The sequence below is a fragment of the Ceratotherium simum genome, chromosome 5, assembly GCF_057802395.1.
Source record: "Ceratotherium simum simum isolate JZ-2026a chromosome 5, ASM5780239v1, whole genome shotgun sequence".
Taxonomy (NCBI): domain Eukaryota; kingdom Metazoa; phylum Chordata; class Mammalia; order Perissodactyla; family Rhinocerotidae; genus Ceratotherium; species Ceratotherium simum.
In genome coordinates, this window is record NC_141904.1 from 51,173,775 (window position 1) to 51,180,854 (window position 7,080).

General features: G+C 50.1%; 1 protein-coding gene across 3 annotated transcripts in view; it reads right to left on the reverse strand.

The window, feature by feature from the left end:
* Positions 1-3,970, reverse strand: part of IP6K1 (inositol hexakisphosphate kinase 1) — a 68,633-nt gene extending 64,663 nt beyond the window's left edge. For 2 of the 3 annotated variants that reach the window (XM_087431019.1, XM_087431020.1), the window contains exon 1: positions 3,789-3,970. The gene's annotated coding sequence lies outside the window, so the exon portion shown is untranslated. The remainder of the gene's footprint in view (positions 1-3,788) is intronic. The other variant, XM_087431022.1, reaches the window with a different exon arrangement.
* Between the last annotated feature and the right edge of the window lie 3,110 nt (positions 3,971-7,080).

Consider the following 7,080-nt stretch of genomic DNA (forward strand, 5'->3'; position numbering starts at 1 on the left):
TGTGTATGAGGGCTCCGATTTCTCCACACCCTCACCAACATTTGTCACTATCTGACTTTTTGGTTATGGAGTAAGTCATTTATAAATGTTCATTCAATCATAATACACCCAGATTTTTATGGACTTCAAGGTGCTCTTATTCACTGACATCCAATTTTACACTTGACAAGAGCCCAGTCCTAGACTGGCTCCCCTGGCCTACCTACCTTCTATAAAATGAGGGGACAGGAATAAACAAGCTAAACCCCCACCCACAAATAAAACTCTTACAGAAGAGATCAGCAGCAGATTTTCTAAGCACTCAACAAAACAAAAGTCCCTAACAGGGATCCAGCACTCAAGTGAACATGTGTTCCCATCAAAACTCATTTGTAATGCCTCCTACACAAATGCAACTTCAAACCATAGCAGCAAGCATGAGAGTCTCGATCTATCATCTTTTTATTTGTAAAAAAACCAAGACGTCTTACGTTTTCCCACACAGAATCCACTGCTCAAATCCTGCTGTAGTAGGGGAAGGGAAAAGAAATCTGATTTAAAATCGGGGCAAAAGCACAGATGCACCGGGACAAACATACAAAATGCCTGACTGCTCCCTTGCCCCAAGCCAGAGACAGAGTGCACTGTGCAACCTTTCCCAGGCTCTCCTCATCACTGCTCCTTACAATCTCTGGGCAGAACTGGGAGGAGGGCAAGCAGCAAACACTACTGCCATGTTTACAGGTGCCCAAGGTGGCAGTGAGACCAAGACCCAACCAAGAAGAGGGTCTAAGAATCTCGGCACCTGGTGCTATGCTCACCCAACATATATTTTGCAAGAGTCAAAACTGGCATCTTAGCCAGGAAGGGGGTGGGCCACACAGCTTCTTCTGGGATGTTGAATTACTTTCTGTTTTTAGGCCTCAGTTCTGCACTTTGAGCAAGTTCTGCCTCTGTTCTGCAGCACTGAGGACCAGCCTCCATAAGGCACTAGCTAGAGTCAACACGTCCAAAATTCAGGAAGGGTAGGAGGTGGAGATCCATGGCCACCAAATCCCCTTTCTATTTGCCTCTTCCCTCCATTTCCCTGTTTAATTACAAAGGGTGTTTCCAACTCACACATTTTTGTAAACATTTAGTCCTCATCTACTACATGCAGGTAAAAGAAAACACAAAAATACAGTCTCTGTAGGAAAGAGGTTAGGTCTTATCAGAGGAAACAAAAAATTATTCTTAAAAGAGCAAATACTATTTCTTTTTTGTTTAAGGGCAATAATGCTACTACAGTTCAGAGGGAGCAGAGCATCCCCAAGCGCTGGAATGTTTTGGGAGTGTTTCATCAAGAAGGTAGGAAGGGCCAGAGCTGGACTCGGGAGAAAAGAGAAGTGGAGCTGAAGGAAAAGGGTATCCCAAAGAGGGGCAAATGTCACTGGACTGAACTGGAAAGAGGATCCGTGTAGGGAAATATCATGTATGGAATGTTCAGCAAACCATTTGGTTAGTGGCAATTAGCATAAGCCCTGGAAAGGTTGGCTGGGGCCAGCTGGGCAGCAGCACCTTGAATGCCCATTAGGATTCAGATCTCATCCCATAAGCCTGCAGCAGTATAGGATCTCCACAGTCTGTGAAGTGTGTCTGTCGCTCATAATAGTTAAAAGTGCTGACATTTACAGATGAACTACATAAAGACAAAAAAGTTAAAGCGGATGGTCTGTTATTGTAACAACATCTTACTCATTTGCACTTAAAAATGCCCAGCACAGTGGCCGGCCCAGTGGCGCAAGCCGTTAAGTGTGCTCGCTCCGCTGCAGCAGCCCGGGGTTCGCCAGTTCGGATCCAGGGCGCGCACCGACGCACTGCTTGGCAAGCCATGCTGTGGCGGCGTCCCATATAAAGTGGAGGAAAATGGGCATGGATGTTAGCCCAGGGCCAGTCTTCCTCAGCAAAAAAAAAAAAAAAAAAAAGGAGGATTGGCATATGTTAGCACAGGGCTGATCTCACAAAAAAAAAAAAAAAAACGCCCAACACAGAAGTAGTGCTATAAGCTCCCGCTGGGTAATACCATGCTGAATCTACCATCATCTACTACTAATAAATATTCATGAGGTAATATAGGCACTAAACAAAGGCAACACAAGTTCTTGGATATTCTATAATTTCCTTGGGGCAGCGGTTCTAACAATAGGATTAGACCACGGATGGACGTTAATGGACCCTTGAACCGCCTAAAACTGTATGCAAAAGTTAGTGTTGTGACCGTGACTAAGAAGAGAATCTGTCTCTTTCCACATCTCAAACATGTCTGATAGCCTAAACAGGCTAGGAGCCTAACTTAGGGTTATTTTAACAGAAACCAGCAAGAAGTTAACCCTATAGCTGCCTTAACTTTCTAAATGAAGCGTTAATCGAAGGGGGTTGGGGGGTTAGCTGGGGCAATTTTGAGAGGCTCCTTATATTTAAGTATCTCCCATCTTTCTTGTCAAGAACTGCCCAAGGAACTGGTCTCACCAAGGTCAAAATTCATTCAAGATTCAAAAAATGGCCCAAGAGAGGGCAATGAAATAAATAACTCAAGACTACTCAACTTCTCTCTCTTCTCACAAGGCAAACAGCAACACGCCCCCAGCCTCCTTTGGTTTCAGCATCCGTCCTCCAAAACAACCTCCTAACAAAGGAGGTGGTTTCTTTCAAAATTAAACATTCTGAGGTGACAAGATCCTGACACAAATGCACAAAGTATTGCTGCTTGACTTCTTAGGCGTTTCATGCAGGCTTTTTGTATGATCGCATACAAGGAGGCTGTGCGGAGAAGCCAAGGGACCATACCAAAGGAGAAATGTGTTTTGAGCATTCAGAACTCTTCCTAGGACCTGCACACCTTGCCCAGGGTCTCTAATCTTCTCACCCTTGCAGGAAAGGGGCCTTAACGGACTGTTTTCATTGGGTAAGATACATTTAGTCTGTTAAAAGTTAATTTGGCAGTTTCATACCATCCACAACGACAAAGAGAAGTGTCATTTCTTTTTCTGATCCTAACACACTTCTACATTTCCTTTGTCTCCTGATTAAACTGACAGAATATCTCTTTAGGAGATAAAATCAACCAAGTCATCACCATAATACTCACTTTCTCCTACAGCAAGAAGAGGAAGACCTTACAACTCCAAAAAGTGGTGACAGAGAACCAAAGAAATGATACAAGATAAAATTCGAGCATCATGGATATTTAACCAAACCCTTCAGGAAGAAGTAAACGGTGGGCTCCGAAGAACACAGAAAGCAGGCGCCGGGCAGAGAGCTTTTGCCCTGCCAGAATCAGAGGGCAGTGACACTGGCCGGCCTGGTTCGCGGGGGCTTCTGCCTGTTTCGTGGGGGCTTCTGCCTGTTTCGTCTAGTCTTAGTCTCAAGCGGTCTGAAAATCACTCGCAGTCACGACATCTAAGACAGAGGTACGTTTATTTCTCACCCGGGAGCAACACAAACCCGGAGAGCCTCAGGCTGGCACTGGACACGTTTCAGCGCTGCGGGTCAGCGGAGCCCAGGGTTTCCGCCGGAGAAGCTAGTTTCCCGCTACCCCGCCGGCCGGCTCTTGGGCGCGGGGCTCTCAGACCTCCACCCCGAGGCCGTCTCCCGGTCTCGGCGCCAGCATCTGGGAGGCACCACGGGCGGCCGATCAGGATGCTCAAGAGAGGTTCGAGCGATGCTCTGGCGATGCCCCGGCCCTGCGCGCGCCCGCTCCAACCCCGCGCCCGCCGCCGCCCGCCCCGCCGCCGTTAGGCCGGTCTTTCGGCCCGGCTCTTGTCACTCACCGGCCCGGCCCGGGCAGCGGGCGCCCACGGCTCCCCACGGGAGCTGGGCCCCCTGGGTCTCCTGGTTTCGGCCCGCCCCCTGGCAGGCAGCGCAGGTGGCTGAACCCCACAACAGCGGCCCAGCACCGGCCGCTCGGTCCAGCTCCCGGCGCTGCCCACTGGGTACGGATCAACAACAAGATGGCGGCCAGCCGAGGGGGCGGGGGCCAGGCGTCATAGTAACCAGGACGGCAAAGAACCCGCCCCCGGCTGAGGATCTCTCCAATCAACAGCCTCTTTGCCCGACGCCCCCGGGAGTGCTTTCCGCTGACCGGTCGGCTGGCCTGTCAGTCAGGGCCGGCCTCTCAAGGCCCACGCCGACCGCCTCAGCACGTGACTGTGACGGCACGGGTTGGCGCCTGCGCGCCGGTCCCGGAGTTGCTAGAGGCAGAGATATTGCTCGTGCCTCCGTGGCCTTAGCGCCCTTGTGTTCTCTGCGAGCGCTGCCCACGTGCGGTGCCGGCAGCGTCTTCTCACACACGCGCGTACTAACTTAGGGAATGTCTGCTGTGTGCTCTTTGCTTTTTTTGTCATCCACCCTTGGAAGGGAGGGATTGTTGTCCCCTGTTCACTGATGAGGAAACTGAGGCCAGGCCAAGGTTACGCCACCTCTGGAAGTGGAGGCACCGGCTCCTGTACCTTGTGCTGGCTGCAGAGTATAATGCCCTCTTCGCAGTGTCTTCCTCATCTTTGCCCGTCATCACTGCGAGGTGCGGCCATTTGTGCTGCCCCGCGCAGTTCCTGGCGCCTTGCCCACGTTCGTCCTTCTGCCTGGAGTTTAGCCCCCAGCACAAGCCCTGACACACAGCGCGCACTCTGTCTTCCTGCCCTACAGCATCTTGTCTTGAGTTTCTATGACAACATCCTTTACCCTGGACTGTCTGCCTCCGAGGCCGACTATGAGTCCTGGGAAGACGGTTATCCCTGGTCCCTGATACAGAGCACCTTAACCCTGGGCTTGGCTTCAGAGTTAGAAACCTAGATGCAGTCACACAGCCTGGACCCATGGCAAGTGCCGGGACTAGCTAGCTCTGTGACTTTTGAGCCTTGGTTGCCCCATATGTAAAATGAGGATAACAGTAGAACTCATCAGAGATGAAGATTTAATGAGCCCTTAGAGCAGGGCAAGTGCTCAGGAAAAGTCCACCTACAACCACTTCCAGCAACAGCCTGCTCCCAGGTTGCTGTCCCTGAGGCCAGCTCTAATACCTTCACTTTATTGGAAGCACTGTGAAGCATGTCTTTCCCCCGGAAGGCACTCAGCTTCTCCCACTGCCTGGGACACCATAACTGGCTCAGGAAAGGAGGTCCTCCAGTGCCCTAAGAGGGTTCAGGTCCACAGACTTGGTAGAGGGGAGATGATTTAGAGAACTTGGGGATACCACAGTAAAGGTAGCCACCACACAGACAGCAGGTGCTCTTGGAGAGCTGGCAGTAACCTGAGACTTGATGCCAGGCTGGGAATGGGGAGTGGGCTAGCACTGTATCCAACAGAACCTTCCCTCCTACAGGTTACTGTAGGCCACCTGGTTATGTGCAACAGCTTAGCTCAGCACAGGGAGGGCTGAGGGCCAAGGAACCAGAAGAAATGAATCAGAAAAAAAATGGGAACACCTCCTCAGAAGAGGGCTACCATCAAGCCCTCCATGGCCATCCATGCCACAGAGTTCTCAAGTCTGTATCAACCCTCACCTCAGTGCAAAAGCTCCAGATCCTTCCCAAGAAAACCACACACAATCAGCAAACTGCCCTGGAGTTTGGTGGGGCTCTCAAACAGCAGCAATGTCCTCCTCTCAGTGGGAAAAGGAAGCTCCAAGGCCCTCCCCACTTGCCAGAGCAGGTAGCCTCTGAGAGAACAGGCTGACTGGAGGCCCCCTCAGTCACTGACAAGAACAGCAGCCTCTTACCTCTGCAGAGCATTAATCACTGTCAGAGCATTGTACAATGCCTTCTTAAAAGAAAAATAACCTGCTTCTCACTGAACCCCACCAACCTGGTATTCAGGCACTTCATGGAGGTTGGCTGAGTGGCCTCTGTCTCCTTTGGGCCTCATGCAGAGAAGCTGGTGGCGATTGTAGATGTTATTGATCAGAACAGGGCTTTGGTTGATGGACCTTGCACTCAGGTAAGGAGACAGGCTATGTCTTTCAAATGCATGCAGCTCACTGACTTCATCCTAAAGTTTCCGCATAGCACCTGCCAGAAGTATAAGGCAGATATCAATACAAAATGGGCAGCCACAAGATGGGCCAAGAAGATTGAAGCCAGAGAAAGGAAAGCCAAGATGACAGATTTTGATCTTTCTAAAGTCATGAAGGCAAAGAAAATGAGGAACAGAATAATCAAGCTTGAAGTTAGGAAGCTTCAAAAGGCAGCTCTCCTGAAAACTTCTCACAAAAAAGCATGTGCTGCTAAGGGTGCAGCTAGAACAGTTGCTGCAAGGGTTCCAGCAAGAAAGATGACTGCTGTGGGCCCAAAGGCTCCAGCCCAGAAGTTTCCTGCCCAGAAAGCTACAGGCCAGAAGGCAGCACCTCTGAAAGCTCAGAAAGGTCAGAAAGCTCCAGCCCAGAGAGCACCTGCTCCAAAGGCATCCGGCAAGAAAGCATAAGAGATAAGAGGCTGTTACAAAAATAATAAAGGTTCTTTTTGACACGCTGGCAAAAAAGAAAAAGAAAAAGAACCTTACTACTCCCTAGAGTGTGACCACAAAGTAAGGCATTGTCCAAGAGAGAACAAGGAAGCACAGATCTCAGAGTTTCTCCCACATGTAGGTTACAAGGCTGAGACTTTTCTGTTTGTAATTTTGTTTATTATTGAATCAACTTGAAAACACAACCCATGATCACGTGAAGATGAAATTCCACACATAGTGAAGCAGCTTCTTGGCCTCAGAGCCAGCGCCAGGCTCCTGTGCGCGTGTTGAACAGGTAGTCTCTGCCTCTACCTGAGTTCCGATGGTCAGGAGAGAGAGAGAAGGCATTGCTGGCCTCAGCAGAACTGCCTCCCTCCCCTAAAGATAGGGGAAGACATTCCACAACCCTCGGTGTGACCCCTCTTCTGCTTGATCCAACCTGTCCCTTCCCTCCTTTCCCAGCAAATCCTTTGAGGTCTGGCTCCAATGCACAGGAAACATCCTTGATTCCCCAAAACTGAACACCAGCTCCCCTTTATCCCAATGCCAAATTACTCTGCCATAATTCACTGGTGACAATGGAGTATCTCGGGGCTTCCCCCTTCACCATCTTCACCCCCT